Genomic DNA, 18,077 nt, shown 5'->3' on the forward strand with positions numbered 1-18,077 from the left:
TTTTCTCCTTGCGATAAGCAGATCTCAAACTGTTAATTTTCGTTAAGACAGACTTCTTGGTGGCACCAGGTTCAAGTTCCTCCAACTTCTTTGCTAATTTGCCATAGGCAGCGTCTTTCTTTGCGTGGTCATGATATTCTTGACTTTTAACTTGCCACAGGCAAGATTCAGATCGATACAGTGCAATGAAATCAACAATCACTTGGTTTGGTTTACGTGACATCACCTCAACCAACTGCACTCCAGGCTAAACACAAATTTTAAACAGAATTATATAGTTGAATCCCCACACACACACAGTTCAGTTAATCCTTTCTGTTAAAAATATTGAAATTTTATTTGTATCGGTTTAACTGTTCAGTTGTGTTGAACTGATGAACTGAGATACCCCCACACGTGTGGCCGGCCTTAGGCTGAAGAAAAGTGCCTGGTTATGGCACGTTAGTTAACCACCTGTGTCAAGTTCAACGATCATTTCCAGCTTTAGCTGAAGGATATCCTATATAAAAGGCTCTGGTTTGCATAACTGGAGAAAATACAAACCACTCAAAACAGTCATAGTGATCCTGTTTTACTTGGAAAAATTACTAAGTATTAGGTAATTTTGTTCATTGTTCGAGAACAATACTAATTTTCGCTAAGCTGTACTTGCGCATTTCAAAGTGTTGAATATTCCGAAGCTCTCATTTAGGATCATGGAAGTTTCTTGTCAAACGGCGCTAGAAAGTGTTTTGAAACGGTACAAACGAGACATGATAGTCAGCTTGATCATTAGTTCTCTGTTAAGCCGTAAAACAAGGTAAGGTTTGTCACAGTCACCAAAAGAATAGTGAATAACAGTGTATGTGATTTACTTCTACATAGTCTAGTTGCCGTACTGTAATTCACATGATCATAGTGTTGGGGCTGATGTGATAAGAGAACTCGAATATTTTTTCTTTCTCTGTCATTTATGATGTAGGGAACAAATTGATGATTTATGCCTCTAGGCTATATTAAATTTTATGGGAACCATAAAATTATATGAAGGCAAAGATGATGATTAAGTGTAGCCTAAGTGGCAACATTTTACTTTAAACCGGTATCGTAATTTGGACGTGTAAATTTTAAAGGCTATGACATTCTCGTATGTTAAAGGGTGATTTGAATAATTTGGACGTGCGTTTTGTTAGCAGATGACGGCAAACCACTCACGACCTAACTTAACTGGTATTATTTTATGTTGCCAGTACTGGATATGGAATTTTAACCTACATTTTTGAAAAGAGCTCTTCATTCTCGTTATTTTGAACCCCATAAACACTATACGCAAATGATAAAAAATTAAATAAATGAAATTACGATTTACAAGGTAAGACAATACCTCTCCCCCCCTTCCATAGCTATACGGCAGAATTTTAACCAGTAAACACGCGTAGGTTACGATTGATTGGTATTTTTAGCTTCTTTTAGTGCCCCATCACTTCCTAGCCATTTTTGCAGGAAAAACCCAAAAGGGGTTTTCATGCAAAAATGGCTGGCTGGAGTCTTATTGGCAACTTATAAAATGTTACCACCTACCTAACCTAGGTTATGAGGGCAGGTCTTTATCCGTGTGCATGATATTAGTTTGCAAACATTCCATAAACTTACTTTATTCTGAATGAGAACAATAAGTGAGGTTAATGTCCTTGCAGGCTTATTTCATTGTTACTTTCTAATGAACACCATATCTTTTAGAAGCTTGAATTTCAAGTCAGTGGCCCCAAGCCTATGGGCTTGTTCCATAGGAATAGGGTTCATCATCTGAATGATGATGATGATAATTTTGTGTTCTCTCCAAATAAACCTTGAACACTGAGGTTTCCTGAATTGTAGATATAACATAAGGGTGGGGTCCACTGTCTAAATGTTTAAAGCACACATTACAACTGGAGGCTTATATTTTCAAGTCCAAAATGCAATAAAGTAATTGCTGAGTAGTGTGCAGAACCATGGGACAGCCTCCAAACGGAAGCCAAGTCCGTCTCCGATGTTTAGTATTACTTTTGGGGCAGGATCTCGCCCCCTAGCCAGGTCAGGGCACGGCACTCTAAGTGAGGTTAGGTAGGTACGTTCTGGTTGGGATAGGACCTGGTATTCTAGGAAAGTTTAGTTTTATTTACGTCTGCGGGACTTATCCTTTCGTTCTATGCTTGCCCTTAATTGTTTAGGGCAAAATAATACTTGTTAATTTTTACTTTGGGATATATTTACATTCTGGAGTTGTAAATATTATTTTCCTGTTTAAATGTGGTATGAGCATTTCTGAGGTTACTTTTTGTAGCAGATTAGAAATTTGGGAGGTACTGGACCCCTTCTTATATCCTGCAATAAATACCATTCCTCGTTATTGGAGTTAGTGTACGTTGTTCCTAACTCTCCATAATATGCTTAATACAAAAAGCATACTAAAATCTGTTGCAAATTTATGGTACTTAGGAATTTCCCAACTTTTGTTTCTATATCAAGTTCATACCTGAGGGGACAGTAGTAAACATAGCATTCATGTGAGTTGGATGGGGAAAAACAAAATGGATGAAATAAAGATGTATGTACCCTAATCTAACGTACAGTGCCAGGTCCTTACCTAACCAAACCAGGGGCACTGTAAAAATAAATTTGGAGGTAGGCTATGTGCTTACCTAACCTATGATGCCAGGTCTGTATCTCGTAGGGGGTGTGCTCCCACTAGATTCCCTTACCTAAACTAACTTAGGGCACTGTAATTTAAAATGAATATGGTTGTGATGTAACCCAACCACACCTAACCTAACCTAACCTAGTTTATCAGGTCCGTACATGACCGGGGGCCACTGGACTGCCCCACTAACATAACCTAGGTTACCCAATCCTCATTTACGAAGTGAGTGGTTTCAAGTGGAAAATTGTAAGAAAACTTTACCTTACCTTAATCTGAGTTTGCAGGGCTGTTACAATACATTCTTGTATGTACATCAATTTTGTATTTTCTCCTACCCGTAATCCTTGTACCCACTATTCTCCCATAACTGTAGGATATAAGGGGTTCCAGTAACTTTTAACCAATTTGTGACAGAAATGTTCAAAGCACTAAAAAATTAAAATCAAAATAACTGGGAAATGAGATAGTTATGTTTGCACCAAAGTAACCATGACTCAAAACTGGAGCCAGGTTTTTCAAGTACATTCATATCCTGTTAGTGGATCCCAGTGTGTGGGGATCCACTTATGCGTGGTTAGCTGTTGGGGAAAAAAATTAAATGAAGTTCAAATTGAGTGCATGACCCTTTGTCTTCTGAAGCAAGCAGCAATGCGCTCCACTGTTAGTCCTCCTCTGGTATTGTATCTCCCATGCTGTCTGTAAGCTCCATTGTTTCTTTTTTATACAAAGCAGCTCTACAGTAAACCTGTGCAATGGCTCCAAAGCTTAGAAATAGTGGATCTAGTTATCTAGTGGTAGTGAGAGCAAGCCCAAGAGGGCCTGTGATGTGCCTACTTTAGTTGAAATGGTGAGGGAGTTAGATATGGTTGAAATAGAAGAAAAATCTTGTGCCCGAGATCACTAGGAAATTGAAGAACAAATCATTGATTTGCACAATCTATAAATAAGAGAAGGCTTTGTGAAAGTTTTGCTACTGCACCCATCAGTGCAAAAGTAGGTTCCACAGTGTGAGATAAAGTGCTGGTAAAAAGGGAAAAAGCACAGCATGTGGATAGAGGTTGTGACAAAGAAGAGGGGTCCTTATTGATGGAAGCATTTACAGCAGAAGGCCCAATCCCTGGTATGAACAATTTGGTTTTTAGGCTGATATTAAAGAGGGATCCAAGCCTTTCACAGCCAGTAAGAGATGGTTAAATCAATTTAAACTAATAACGTTTAAATTACAGAACTTGCATCTGCCGACAAAGAGACCTCCAGTATGTTCTTGCAGACTTAAAAAAAGTAATCAAAGATGGAGGTTACGATCCAAGGCAGGTTTTCATTTGTGAAGCAGGTGGCAGGCTTTAAACCATGGAATGACAGGCTGACTATGGTGCTATGTGGAAACATGGCTGGCCGTATGATAAGCCTGCCATTGTGTACAGAAAAATATCCCTGCACTACAAGGAACAATAACAAGGGAGGGTTAAAACTAATTCTAATAAACCTGAACTTGACTTTTCATTGGAGCATGAAACAACTTCTAAGGGAGTGCTCCATTAGCAGATGTCTTGCCCTTGCACTCATATGATAATAAAGTTCCAGGTACTTGTACGGCTTCACCGTCATTGGGATACTTGTGGAAGATTTGTCCTGCCTCAAATATGCTGGGTAGTCCTTCCTCAGTAACCTGGTGGAGGAGGAGAGGTTCCTGTCACCTGATCCTTCTTTACCTGAGGTAGCCCTGAATGAGTACAGTTGTCCTGGCTTTGTTGATTGCCCCAGATTTGAGGTGGAAGTGATGATGGAGAAAGCGTCATGGAAATTGTGGAGGGGCTGGTCCTTGGGTTTCTACAGTTGGATTTTCTTGGTGGAGAAGGTAGTGATAGTTCCGAGTTCTCATTTCCATCAGCTGAATATTATCAGCCCTTAGTGACAGTGAAGTGGTTTGTAGCAAAACTTTGGGTGGTGTGGCTAGGCCCTCTGGTTCTTGGGTTGAGAAGACCAGTATCTCGGCCTTTTTTCCCCTTTAGGAAGGGAGGGAGATTTTCCCAGTCCTTCAATCTTCCTCTAGCTATGGCTAAGGAGATAAAGGGAAAAGAATGGGGAGAAGAGAAGGTTACCATGCAACTATCCCATTATTTCAGCCATCACATATAGGGTTACTTGTCTTGCCTTGGCAAATAGTACTACAGAGAAGGACTGGAGTCATGGATACTTCAGAACTTTGCATAGTATCAGGAAGACCATGCATAGTCGTATTAAGACCACTGACCCCTCTCTCAGATGCTGACTCATCTCATCTTCCCTTTTGGACTCCCCAGGCATAGTATCATGAAGACCATGCATAGTCATATTAAGACCACTGACCTCCTATCTCTCAGACATTGATTCATCTCATCATCCGTTTTGGATTCTCCAGGATCTCTAGCCTTGCCAGCAAGGTTTAAAGAGACAATGGAGAAAGGTGTTAGAAGTCATGAGGGATCAGTCTCCAAAGTATTTGACAGTTGCTTCTCATAAGTGAGAGTTTGACTGGGACTCGAGTCGGGAATGTGAACCCTAACCATTCATAGGTATGTGCTACATACTGTTTGTAACTGGAATGGCATGAGATGTGCCATGGTCGGTCATAAGGAATAACTTCATGATTAGACTATTCTGAGAAACACATACTTTTGAGTAACTGCCCATCAGAACTCTTTGTTTTATTTTTCTTGTCTGCTATGAACAAAAGTCAGCTCTGCAAGTGGTTACTAGTTCCAACCTAAATGTCATTATAGACCTTTGCTAGGTATACTTGTGTTACTTAGGTAATGGGGTTTTCTCCTGGGCATCTGCCTCAGGAAGGAGTCTTCCTACTTCCTTTTAAGAGACACGGCAAAATAATAGAAGTTGGATCTCACCAGTTAGTAAACAAGTCCTAGGTATGCTCATAAGGACAGCAAACTAAGGCAGGAGCAATCAGATTGGAATTGGCGGGTTGTCTTGAGCCACCAGTCATCTCTCAACCCTTTTGCATGGGTGCAGATTCCTACTCTCTCCCTCTTATTCTTTGATGCTAAGGCACCACCATCAACTCCTCTTGATCACCCTTCCCTTCTGGTTCAGGTCACTAGTGCAATTGTGGTGTTGGGACAACAGTAGGCCCTTGGACGAGTTAAATGAAGTGTCTCCTTTTGAAATGCGTTATTACAGTTGCATTGAACGATGGCAAGAACACACTTCAAGATTGGTTTGGAAGGGAGTTTATGGCCATAGGACTCACCTCATCTGTCTGTTGGCATTCTAGGAATGCAGGAGCCATTGGTGCTATGCAGTTGAAGCTGTTCTTGCTTTTCATTGTGGCATTTGCTGATGCACAAGTTTGCCACATTGCATGTTGGGATGCCTGCCAGTAGGGAACGAGCTGCCAGACAGTGTAGTTCTTACTCCCTCAACGGCACAAGTTTCATTTTGAGCCGGGGTTTTTCCCTTATGCTCAATCTCTTTCTAGGCTGATCAGAATTTTAATGTACTCTGTTCTATTTCCTAGGAACATTAAGTAATGGAATTAGTATTCCATTATCCTGGGACTGTTCTGGATTCTATGCTTCCTGCAATTTAACCTGCTTCTCTTCAGTGAATGATTAACACTCATGTTTCAGATTGTCATGCTACTTCTCATGGCTGATAGTGAGTGGCATCTGGTGCTGCTGCCCATGACTGGAGGTCTCCATCCTGTCAGTGTTGGCTAAGCAGGTCACAGACTCTTATTCACCCTTGCTGAGATTACTTCCTGTCAGGGTATGCTGTATGCTTGTGTTCATAAGTGAGCCAGTCTTTGGTCTGGAGGCCTGTAATTTCTCCACTTAATGATTTTTCCATATGTAACAGGTTGTTTAGGACACTTTTCCTAAATTCATAGCATTGTTCTCTTGATTGGGAGGAAAACTTGTCCTTTACGGTGTAGCCCAACCACCTTAGCCCTTGTACGAAGCCTTGTTCAAGAGGTGTCTCTCTCAAGATAGTCTGTTTGACCAGCATAGTCTAGGTGGAAAGTAGTGAGTAAGTTTTTGGCATCCTATCCAGTTTCAAAGGAATTGCAGCCTCTCTCTATAATTCCACTCCATTCTTGAGATTTGAGAGTTTTCTCCTACCCCTCCCACTGGGACTAAGGTTGTTAGTTCTAGACAGGATGTTTTCTTACGGCTTTTGAAAGCCATAAGATACTTCATGAAGGACCAAGGCTCTCAGTTTGGAGTATTGGCTCCTTGTCAGATACCATACAGTGTATGCCTGAGGGATGAATACATAGTGACTGGACTCACGTTTTTCCTTATTGTCATTCTGGATTAGCATCAAAGTACAATATAAAGATGGGTTGGGCTAGATATCGGTACCTTCACTTTGAGCAACTAATCTTAGAATAGTGGCCAAGATGAGTTTCCCTATGCTCTCCCTTTTAATGGGGGTACGGGTTAAGTAGAAATACTCAAGTCTTCTTGCAGGCAACCTCCTCCCGCCATGAATTCCCTTATGAAGGATTTCATGGTTTTGATACTTTTTCATCATCCTGAGTACCCTTCCATGGGCAGGGTACTGTGGCCCAGGGCACTGCTTCTCTGGTTAACCTTTCCACCAAACCAGTAAGTTATAGAATTTGCAGTCAGGTGCATGGCATTTTCGGTTGCTGTTTGACTCCAGTCAGTTGACAGGGATGTCCTCCACCTAATGAGTAAGACTTATGTAAGAGGTGATGGTTTGTATTTTCGTTGAAACTAATAAATTTTAAAATATTGGACTAAAATTTGTATTATTCATAGATACTACAAACCAGAGTTTTATATATGTAGACCCACCTCTGTCCCTATGGCCAAATGAAGTTGCTCATGTCAGTCAGTGAGGGGTTTTCTCCCCTCCCACCCCTCTTTAACTTGATGCCAAGTTCAACAACCGATTCCAGCTGTTGCTCAAGGATACTTTATAAAAAACTGGTTTGTATACCTCAGAAAAATACAAATTGCTTTTAGAATAGTTTTTCTTTTTTCTTTTTCCTTTACTACAAGAATCCAAAGGGAGTATCAAGGGGTTGCCAGAGGTTGTGGGTTGATTCATATTCATAGTTAAATATTAAATTCAGGATTGCTTTTCTTCGTCCACAGCGCCCAATAAGGGAAGAAGAGTCTGGCTCCCTTTAAAAAGGCAGGTGCCCTGGGAGACCCACTTGAATAGCCTGAATATACACACTCTTTCAGTGCCTTAAGGGTCAACAGTTCCTAGAGATCAGACTCGGCATTGAGGCAAGGTTTTACATGTTATTGCCCCTTGCTCAGCCACGTTGGGTACTTCAGTTTTGCCAAGGATCTATGGGTCATCATGAACAAACAATGGCATGCCTCAGATTTAAAAGAGTATCATTTTCAAAATTAGTTTTAACAGGACTGCTGAGTCAACATTCTTGGCTTACAAGGATGGCTAAAGAAGTTTGTTCTTAGTAAATGCATTAAAACTCCTGGAATATTTAATTATTGCGTAAGCAGAAAGTGTTGAGTCTGACAGAATTTCTCATAGGGATATAGGGATAAGTTTCCAAAACTTGTCTGTTGTTTATTGAAAATTGACAGTGACATAAAACATGTTTAATTTTAAGTGCTGCTTATCCAAATTGAAGACAGTATTACTTATATGTAGTTATTTTTTTGGGAAACAAGAATGTCATAACCAACAGGTTTAATCCATTTTAGTTTCTTGTTGGCTTCATTAGTACACAGGTCCTGCCATTTACTAAGATGATGGATGTCAGAGACAGTGAAAATGTCACTGTTAGGAACAAATATACTTGACTTAGTCATAAGAAATGCAGCTTTGGCTGCTTTATCAGCACCTTCATTTCCCTTAATGCCTACAGGTAATTTGTGAACTTAATCTGCGGTAACAACGTTTAAGATGATTGTGAAGGATTTCTAGGGCACTTAAAGTCACTAGATTACAAAATTTTGGTTGCAGATACAGTAATGGAGTTTAGTCACCAATCTGCCCTTAGAACCTGATTTTCCCTCCTTAGACTATCACCTATCGTGCTGTGCCTTTCAGTGGTGAATCTTGGTGTCATATCAGCACTGCTTGCTTTTTGCCACACAAGGATTTCAACCACTAGTCAACACATAGTTTTGGGTTAGTGTTTCTGATTTGGCAAGAATATTAATATAGTCAAACTATTGGTTACCACGCCTACTGTTGTTCCTACCAAATGGGAATGCTTGGAGGTTTATGAAGACATAATTTAACAATTAGGTTTGGGTGCTGCCATTCTGTGATGGATCTTATCACTTGATCCACTAGTTGTATGCCCCACCTTAAGTCAGTGAGTCTGTAAACATTAAATCTCATGTGAAAGATGGATCTATGGGAACTCATGATAGAAGATGACCAAGGTTATGCAAAGAAGCTGCTATCCACTGCAACCCAACATGATTGCATGGAATCAGTTTTTCCAGTGATACAAGGTTCCCTGCCAGGGACCTGCCTTAGCTTGACCAGAGGAATGAGACTTTGTTGGATCCACTGGATCACAGATGACAATCCTCATCCCGACCTTTGTTGGGCAACACCAACCAAGTCCTCTTCTGTAAAATGATGACCATACTCAAATGTGTAGCTCTTATTGAAATTATGTTATAGCTTTTGTTAACATTGTTTGCCTCCATTTAGTTGACATGAAGGTCAATTATCTGGGCTATTTGACATAACTGGACCAAATGTTATTGTAATTTTTTTTTTTTTTTTTTTTTTTGTCAGTGCCATCATCAGCCAGTTGAAGCACCTCTTGAAGTCTTACATCAGTCAGTCTGATTTGGCCATGCTGCCACTGGTCTTATAGTTTGGGTGAAGATTATCAAAGCAGCTGCCAGGCCAACATACTGGACTCAAAACTTGAGGACCTGTCTGCCCAAAATGAATTGAAGGTATTTCCTTGATGCTAGGCTGATAGAAACATGGAAGTATGGATCACTACAACAATGCAGTCTTTGTCCTGAAATGAGTTTGCCACACAAGCTCATTCAGTGGAATGACCAGTGATCGGTCTCCAATCGCCTTTGACAACAAGCCTGTTTCTGGATAATTGACCTCTCCATGCTCCTTAAAGCTTGAAGCTTCTTAGATCTGTGGGTTTATGCCTAAAAGTGTCTGTTGGCTCAACAAGGGGAGAAGGGGTGTGTTTGTCTCCAGAAGGGGCGTTGATAATTGACTCATCTACAGGTATCCCCTTGACTCTTCTACAATTTCTAGCATTTCTGAAGACAAACCTACCCATGACAGAAGAACTGTCAGTGTGAAAAGAATGACTATTATCTTCTTGCTGGGGATAGAGAGACAAAGCATGCCTATGTCAAGTGTTGCCTTGAATGTGAAAGGGGGAAAAAACATCTTGGTTAATGAGTTTGTCTACTGATTGTTGCCAGTTGCTGTGAAGAAGGTATTGAGGTGCTGATGTTAAAAGTCATCATCCTAGTTGCAGTTAAAGTCAACTTCTACAACAGCTTCTTAAGTGATCACTCTGACAGAAATCAGAGGAAACAATAAGTATGCAAAACAAAAAATACGGTAACAAAATACCATTAGTCAGAAAAGTACAAACCAGGTATAGTTACTGGAAGCAAAAGATGTAATTGATGCATTTAATAAGAAAACTTCAAGAAATACAATACAAAAACAAATATCCTACCCATTGATAATGAAGCAGATTGTTAAGGCTAAGTAGGGAACCCCAGATAATAAATATAGCACATATAGGAGGTAAATAAAAAGCCAGCCACCATGCACACCAACTTCACTTGCTGATGGTCAAATTGCACCAATGGGCGACCGACAACTCATTGGAGCTCATGGCCCGGGTACATCCCAGGCAAAAGGAATATAGTGGCCAACAAGCTAAGTTGTCAGGGACAAGGTCTAGGTACAGAGTGGTCTCTGCATCAGGACATAGCAGACAGGCTGTTTCATCTGTGGGGAAGACCCATGTTAGGCCTGTTCACTACAAGGTTCTTCAGAAAGCTAGAGGCCTATTGTTCAGTGGTCCTGGAGCTGTTCGCTGTGGCTGAAGACACCCTTCAACATCCTTGGGACAACCTGGAAGTTTACGCCTTCCCTCCGTTCTGCCTGATCCATCGTGTCCTGAATGGAGTGATGAGTTCCAAGAATCTCAGGATGACCCTAGCAGCTCCTTTGTGGTCCCAAGCGGAGTAGTTCCTGGATCTTCTGTTTCTGCTCTCAGCAGTGCCGAGTGAGCTTCCCCTTTGGCACAGTCTTCTCTGCCAACATCATGTAGAGAGGTCCTACCAATCGGTAGGGCCCCTGTCTCTTCACGACTGGAGGTTATCCAGTATCTTTTAAGAGCGAGAGGTTTTTCTTGCAGAGCAGCGACTCAGATGTCCGGCTACCTCAGGAGATCTTCGTCAGCTGTGTATCAGGGCAAGTGGGCCGTCTACTGTGATTGGTGTCATCGACGGGGTTTCTCTCCACTCAGAACTTCTGTTCAACAGATAGCGGACTCCTAATCTATCTCAGAACAGAGAAAGGCCTTTCTGTTTCTGCTGTCAAGGGCTACAGGGCTGTTTTAGGATTAGCTCTCCGTCTGAAAGACGTGGAAATCTCTTCATCCTGGGAAATCTCTGTTGTTCAAGAGCTTTGAGCAGTCTTGTTCTCCTAGGGAACTCAAGCCTCCTACATGGGACCTAACTCTGGTGCTGGGTAGTCTCTCTTGAGCTACATCTGAGCCAGTGCATCAGTCGTCAGACAGGGATCTGACTTTGAAAACAGTTTTTCTCTAGGCCTTGGCTTCCTCGAAGAGTTGGTGAGCTCCATGGTCTAGATTATGATGTTAAACATACCAGGGGTTGGGGGTTTGTGGCTTTCGAATTTCTCCTGGAATTTGTGGCTAAAACTCAAAATCCCTCGGTTCACGATGACAAATTTGCCATGTTTTCCATCCCTTTCCTTAGGGATTTTCTTAACAGCGATCCTCAGGAGTTACTGCTTTGCTATCTGAAAATGACTCGTCACCTAAGACCTAGGTGCTGTAGACTTTTTGTTAGCACAGGCCAAGCCAAGAAAGAAGTGTCCAAGAATACCATTTCGTTTTGGCTGCGTGAGGTAATTAGGCAAGCATATGCCTCATTGTCAAGTTCTGTCTCCAATACAGTACTGTGCATGCTAAGGCACATGACATCAGAGGAATAAGTTCCTCTCTGGCATTTAAGAAGTTTTCTGTTCATAGGATTTTGAATACTGGTTCTTGGCTTCATCAGACCACATTTCACTTCCTTCTGCCTGAAGGACATTGCCCACAGGTCCTTGCACATTTTTTCCTTAGGTCCAGTGGTGGCTGCTAAAGTTGTGTAGCTCATCCAGTGCCCCAAGCGGGACTGTTTGCATCTTGCCTAAGATGATAGTGTGGAAGAGAGAATGAGTGAAATGACTGGTCTCTTTTCTTTCCATTTTTCCTTTCCTCTCTACCTACGGCAGTTTTTTGAAGAATAAGACACATCATACGCTGGAACTGGCTTGATGCAGGCGAGTGTTGCAGCCATACTGTTACAGCATTTTTATGTTCTATACATTAAAATTTGCTTCTCAGTAGCCTGTACTTCTCTCTCCGGTAAGGGGGGTGAGAAGTGGTGACAAAACCGTTATGTGTGGCTGACATGGTCTTGAACAGATATAGTTCTATTTGACTTCCATATATGCAATGAATCTAACATGCTGCATTGTATTTTAACCCAGTGGACTTGGTGTTAGATACCCACTTATCTAACAACTTCAGAGGCTTAGGTCCTCTTCCTTAGAACTCTAATTTCTAGGAAGAGTGATCAGGTGTGCCAAACCTCCCGTCGCTTCAGGATTCTCATACCTCCCTCCAAGTGTGAGTCTGTCCTAATGTTAAGACCGAAGGTTAGTTCCGTGTAAGAACAAATGACAAATTTTTAATTAACTTGTATTTTTCATAGCTAACAAACCTGAGGTCTTAACATAGACTGCCCACCTCTAGCCACCCCTCTTATGTCTCATCCTGGGTTGGAAGAAAGCCTGATTGCATCATGAGGTTCCAGCTGGGTCTCTGACCCGCTTCCACCTCATCTGCGTATCAGATGCCAGATGCCACAGATTCCTTGCATATATGATTTCTGATTGTTTTTAAACTGGTTTCCAGCTGGCACCAGATTTATCCTAATCTCAAGATCTCAGGTTTGGTAGCCTTGAAAAATACAAATTAATATTTGTCACTTATAAAACTAAACTAAATGAAGTGAAATACAGTGCACTTACTCTGCTGCAGTACAATGAATCAAAACAGAAAAAAAAAAAAAACTGCAGACAAGCTCTCACTTTCAGACACTTTAATGTAATAACTTTTGCCCATTACTATAACAAAAATAATTATGCACAAAGTAAATTTACTAATTGGAATGATCAAAATATTATTGCAATACTTACTGTTATCTGCACTTTACAATGCTGATATCAAAAGAAAATTCCAGTCACTGGCTATAACCTGCTAATGCAGAAATAACTTTTTTATTTATTAGTAAGTGATAAAAGAGCTAAAGGTAATGATTATCAAGGGATAAAATCAGTAATAAGCAAGAGTAGCAATCCTCTGCAGTGTGAACACCTAGGGAACAATTGCCAGCATCAAAGGTTCATGAAAGGTTATTAGTTGAAACACCCGAGGATCCAGAGGGCAAATACGACAATGTGGTGAGCCTACCTTCTTCAGCAGACAAGATGACTGGTGAATATGAGAACATTCAGATAATTAATGGGATTGTGATAAAAAAAAATTTTTTCTTAATAAACATGAGGCCACCTCATGACTCAATAGACTGATCTTGTACCCTAAGAATGATACTAACAACTGAATAATTGTCACCTGCACATGGCTGCCACTAAATGTTTTTACTGGATAATTTAGCTAAGTTATTGGGTTGCCATTCCAAACTCTTAAGGCTATGAATTCTTAAAAATGTTATAAGATTGAAAATGAAGAGTTTGACCTTCCAGCAGATATAACAATATGAAGACAATACTGCTCTATTATTGCTGTGAAATGAAGATAGCACAAGTACAGCAGACAGTTAAATACACTAAAAATTGACTTCAAAATCTCTATATGAGAGGCCAGATTCAAAGTGCTCACTGCTAAACTTGTCACTTCAAGGTTACCCTTTCCTTGCAGAGTGACCCAGGGGTAAGAAAGAACTCCAACACTGCAATCAGTAGTTTAAATGTATGTAAAATAGCAAATTGGAACTTTGTAAAGAAATATGACAAATTTTAAATTTTGTATTTTTCATAACTAACAAACCTGAAGCCCTTATAAGTGGATTTCTCTAGCACCCAGTGGAAGTCTGGTTATTAATAGCACAAGGTTTTGGTTTTGGTGGCAACGGGAGATAGTCTTTGGGGAAGGAGGTGGGCGGAGCCCAACTTGGCTTCCCCCAACATATGCTGCGATATATCAGTTCTCTCTTAACCGCCTTCCGAGCAAGACAGCGCTGCCTTAATCGCCAAGAAGCCAGTTGCTTTAGCTCTTCCTGTCCAATTTATGCCTCGGCATTCTGGTTTGTCATTCTGAATGTTTTTTGTGTTACTGTGTGATATTGTGCTGTGTGTGTGTGTGTTTGCATTCCTAGAAAATGCAAACCCATGAATCATCTAAGCAATCCAGGCCTCAGAGGAGATGCCCGGGCATTGGTAATAACTGTGCTTTTGTTATTTGGCCGCCTTGGATACAGACCCACATACCGTTTGTAGCAGATGCCGGGTTGTAATGTAAGTAATCCCTGTTCTGAGTGTCGTGATTGGTCTCCTGAGCAGTGGAAGAATTTTGGTAATAAGAGGAGATATAAGAGGAATTGGGTGCTGTGTGTTGGGAAGGCTTTTCTCCTCAATGGCGGCAGATGCATCCATTCCTCCTTATTCTACCTCTTCCTTGCCAAAATCTCCTCGTCCGTTTTGCTGTAAGAAGCAACTACACTCTATTTTTTAATCTGACAAAAATGCACCTAGTAATTGGTAAATTGATGATTGGTTGAATGTATTATGTCTGAATAACATTGTTATATCTCATGTAATTACTTGATCTGTGAATGGAAGCTTATTTAATAGTGCAGATTTCTCCATATATATATGTTACATCTGTTAATAATAATAATACTGAGTTGAGACTGAAAAAATATGTTTATGGATCCAAAAGTAAATAGCACTGTTGCTGAAGTAAACATCTTGAAATGGGTTTCATTCAGAACATAATGTATTTTTCATACATTTTAACACAAATTGGAATAAACCACACTAAATATTAGAATGGTTGCCTATTAACAATCTGTAATGATTAGATTCTACCTAGAACATGGAATTGATAAAAATTACTTGTGAAACTTTACAGGTAGGTAATTTAAAGAAACAACCACTGTTCATTTGGATGAGCCATTTCAGTTTAGTTCACCCTATTCCCTTCAGTTGATGAAGTTCTACCTTCACAGGTCCCAGTGCTATATATATATATATATATATTTCCATTCCTTGCCTAATATCGCCTTTTAACTGGAACTGGAAAACACTCGATTATATTCTACCTCTGATTGGTGAGCTTAGTGCTTTGAGTATGTTCAGATTAGGTAGCCTGCAGTGGTAGTAGTAGTGGCAGTTATTGTTGCTTGTCCTTCAGGAAGTAAACCAGTTGATATGTCTCCTATTTGTAAACTTGCACCTGACTATGCAATACATTCTGTCACAAAATGAGAAAAATGTAACCTAAGGCTTATAAAAAAAAAGTCATAGGCATAAATAAAGTTAGTAGCAATGTTAATTTTTTCATTCAGAATTCTATTTGTCAAGATATAAACATACATTCCAATAATTATAAAAGTCATACAATTTAGGTAAGATTTCTAATCCATGTACAGGTACTTGTATCTAGTGAATATATATTGGATGTATATTGAAAAAATTTTTCAGAATAACATTTAAAATTTAGAGACCGTCCATATAAATTGACTTGTATGGCATACACAAGATTCTTTATCACCGCTGTATGCATGAATTACATTCCACTAAGTACTTGCAGAGTTTTGTTACAGAATTCTTAATGATTTGCAGGAATGTGATACAAGAAGTTACTTTCATATAATTGTTTGACTTATGGTCTCAACGTTTAAATGTACCAAAATGCTCATATTTTGAAGGAATAGTTCGACATTGAATGTTGATGCATTCCTGAGCACTGACAACACTGATTTGCGACAGGTGCATTGGTTTTCTATCAACAGGCGTACATACAAACAGCAACAATAAGAGAAGCATAATGCTATACCAAGTGGTATTTAAGTTGCAAGGTACAAAAAAATGAAAATGCCACTAACAGCATAGGCCAACATTTTATACAATTGTGACAGAGGCTACCAAGTATCAAGATGAATTGCAATGATGAATATGGATATTTTGAATTCTAGCTCATATTTACAGAGAATGTGCAAGTTTTCTCCTGATTTACCAAAAAAACAAAATGAGAAGAAAGTTTCCTCTCAGCTAGTACTGTCTATTGCAATGATCATGAAAGTCTTGGTTATTAATGTAAGTGAACCTTATTGTTTTAGTTTGTGCATCTATGAATGGAGCCACAGAAATACTGAATTGCACTTATAACCAAGAAACGTTAACCAAAGTAATGTAACTGCTTTTAAGTATGATCTTTATTTTCAAAAACCCCCCAAACCAGCAAACTACTGCCAAAAAAATCAACTGGAGACAATCTCTCACCATTAGACACTGGTGGCTGTTAGTTTTACTTCCATAAAGTTTGATATACAGTTCAAAGTTTAAGTAGATTCTAGTCATTAGATAATGCTGATAATTATATGTATTTTATATTTAAGGTTTTTTGTTCTAATTTGTGCTGAAATACATGGAAAATACATAAAACATTCAGCATGAAAAAGTGTGCATCCTAAACCCTTTCAAAATGCTAGCTTCACTGGCCATGTTACTTACTTTTGTACTAATGAAAAAATCTTTTTGATAGCATCCCAGCTTAGTATTTTTACCTGACATATCTTGGAGGGAGAATTCATGGTTATTAAATAAGCTTTCACACAGATAACCAAATACAGTCCGACCTCTTGAAACCAGCACCCTTGGGTCCAGGCCATAGCCAGACCACAGAAAAACCCAGATTTTAGAAATTACCCATAAAAAACCCTCTATGTAAACAGTCTTGCCAGCTCATTTCACATATATATAGTGCTATGGTATCAAAAGTAGAGCAAAGCTCACGAGTAACCACTGTCATTTGTTAGGTTTAGTTCCTTAATAAAATTCTGGCCTGCTCCATAATTATCTCTCTGGAAATGCATGTTGGAGTTTAAACCTCTGTCAAATTCTGATCTCGCACCCTTAATGTTTTTCGATAATTCAAACTTTTATGGTTTTCATTTTCAGCACAAATTTTACTGACCCGATTAGGTTGTTACACTGACAGATATACATTTGCATAAGTCAGATAGTAAAGTTGTATTAAGAATAATTTTAATAAAATGTTGATTTGCATACTTCATGCATTATTGTCATATTATATATCGTATTATAATTTATGAACATCGCAAACACGCCATTTGCATTCTGCTAATGATTACATTCTTAAAATCGTCAGCTGATTACATTTTACCGACATTATCACAGCGATTAGTTGAAAAGTGAAATGCATTTCGGAGGATCATTTTATATGTAAATTATCAAAGAGTTTAAAATGCAACTTTCATATTTTTTAATGAAGTAAAGGTGTGATTTCGCCAGTATTAGATGTTGCCTTTGCCTCTTTGAAAACGTTTTGTAACTTGTACATTATTCATTTCTTCTGTCACAGGCACAACCATAAATTTAGTGGCATACTTTAACAGTTTCCTCTCCATTGAGTGAAAGATGTATAAAGATTTATTTGTTTTTATTATGGAAGTCACCATTGAAAATTAGCACATTTTTAACAAGTTGACAACTGTAATAAACGTGTGTTAGTCACGGGAACTGACATTGGCTAACAGCTGTTTCTCGACTCGATTGTTTAGGTCAGTACTTGTGGTCAGTACTTGTGTTGTTTAAGCCTGTGTCTTGCACACAGTAGTAAGTGGTTAATTATAAGAAATAGTGATGAATTCTTAGACAAGTCACAATGATGGTAAGCCCGATGTAATGTATGAAGATTCACATTTAATTTGATGAACTTTGGCTTCTAGTCCTATTTAACAGTTAAAAGCTAACTAGGATTTAATATGCATTATCTACCAAAACCGAGACAGGCATAGATATCCTAGCCAAGTGTAATCTACTGTAAATACACCTTGCACTATACTGTACATGATATATATGATGAAATCAAGCTTTTGGACGAAATTTTAAT

General features: G+C 39.3%; 1 long non-coding RNA gene across 1 annotated transcript in view; it reads left to right on the forward strand.

The window, feature by feature from the left end:
* Positions 1 to 664: 664 nt before the first annotated feature.
* The window catches only part of LOC136847887 (uncharacterized), a 49,768-nt gene continuing 32,355 nt past the window's right edge, over positions 665 to 18,077 (forward strand). The window contains exon 1 of the long non-coding RNA XR_010855878.1: positions 665 to 799. This is a non-coding gene — a long non-coding RNA (uncharacterized lncRNA). The remainder of the gene's footprint in view (positions 800 to 18,077) is intronic.

This window comes from Macrobrachium rosenbergii, chromosome 2 (genome assembly GCF_040412425.1).
Source record: "Macrobrachium rosenbergii isolate ZJJX-2024 chromosome 2, ASM4041242v1, whole genome shotgun sequence".
NCBI lineage: Eukaryota > Metazoa > Arthropoda > Malacostraca > Decapoda > Palaemonidae > Macrobrachium > Macrobrachium rosenbergii.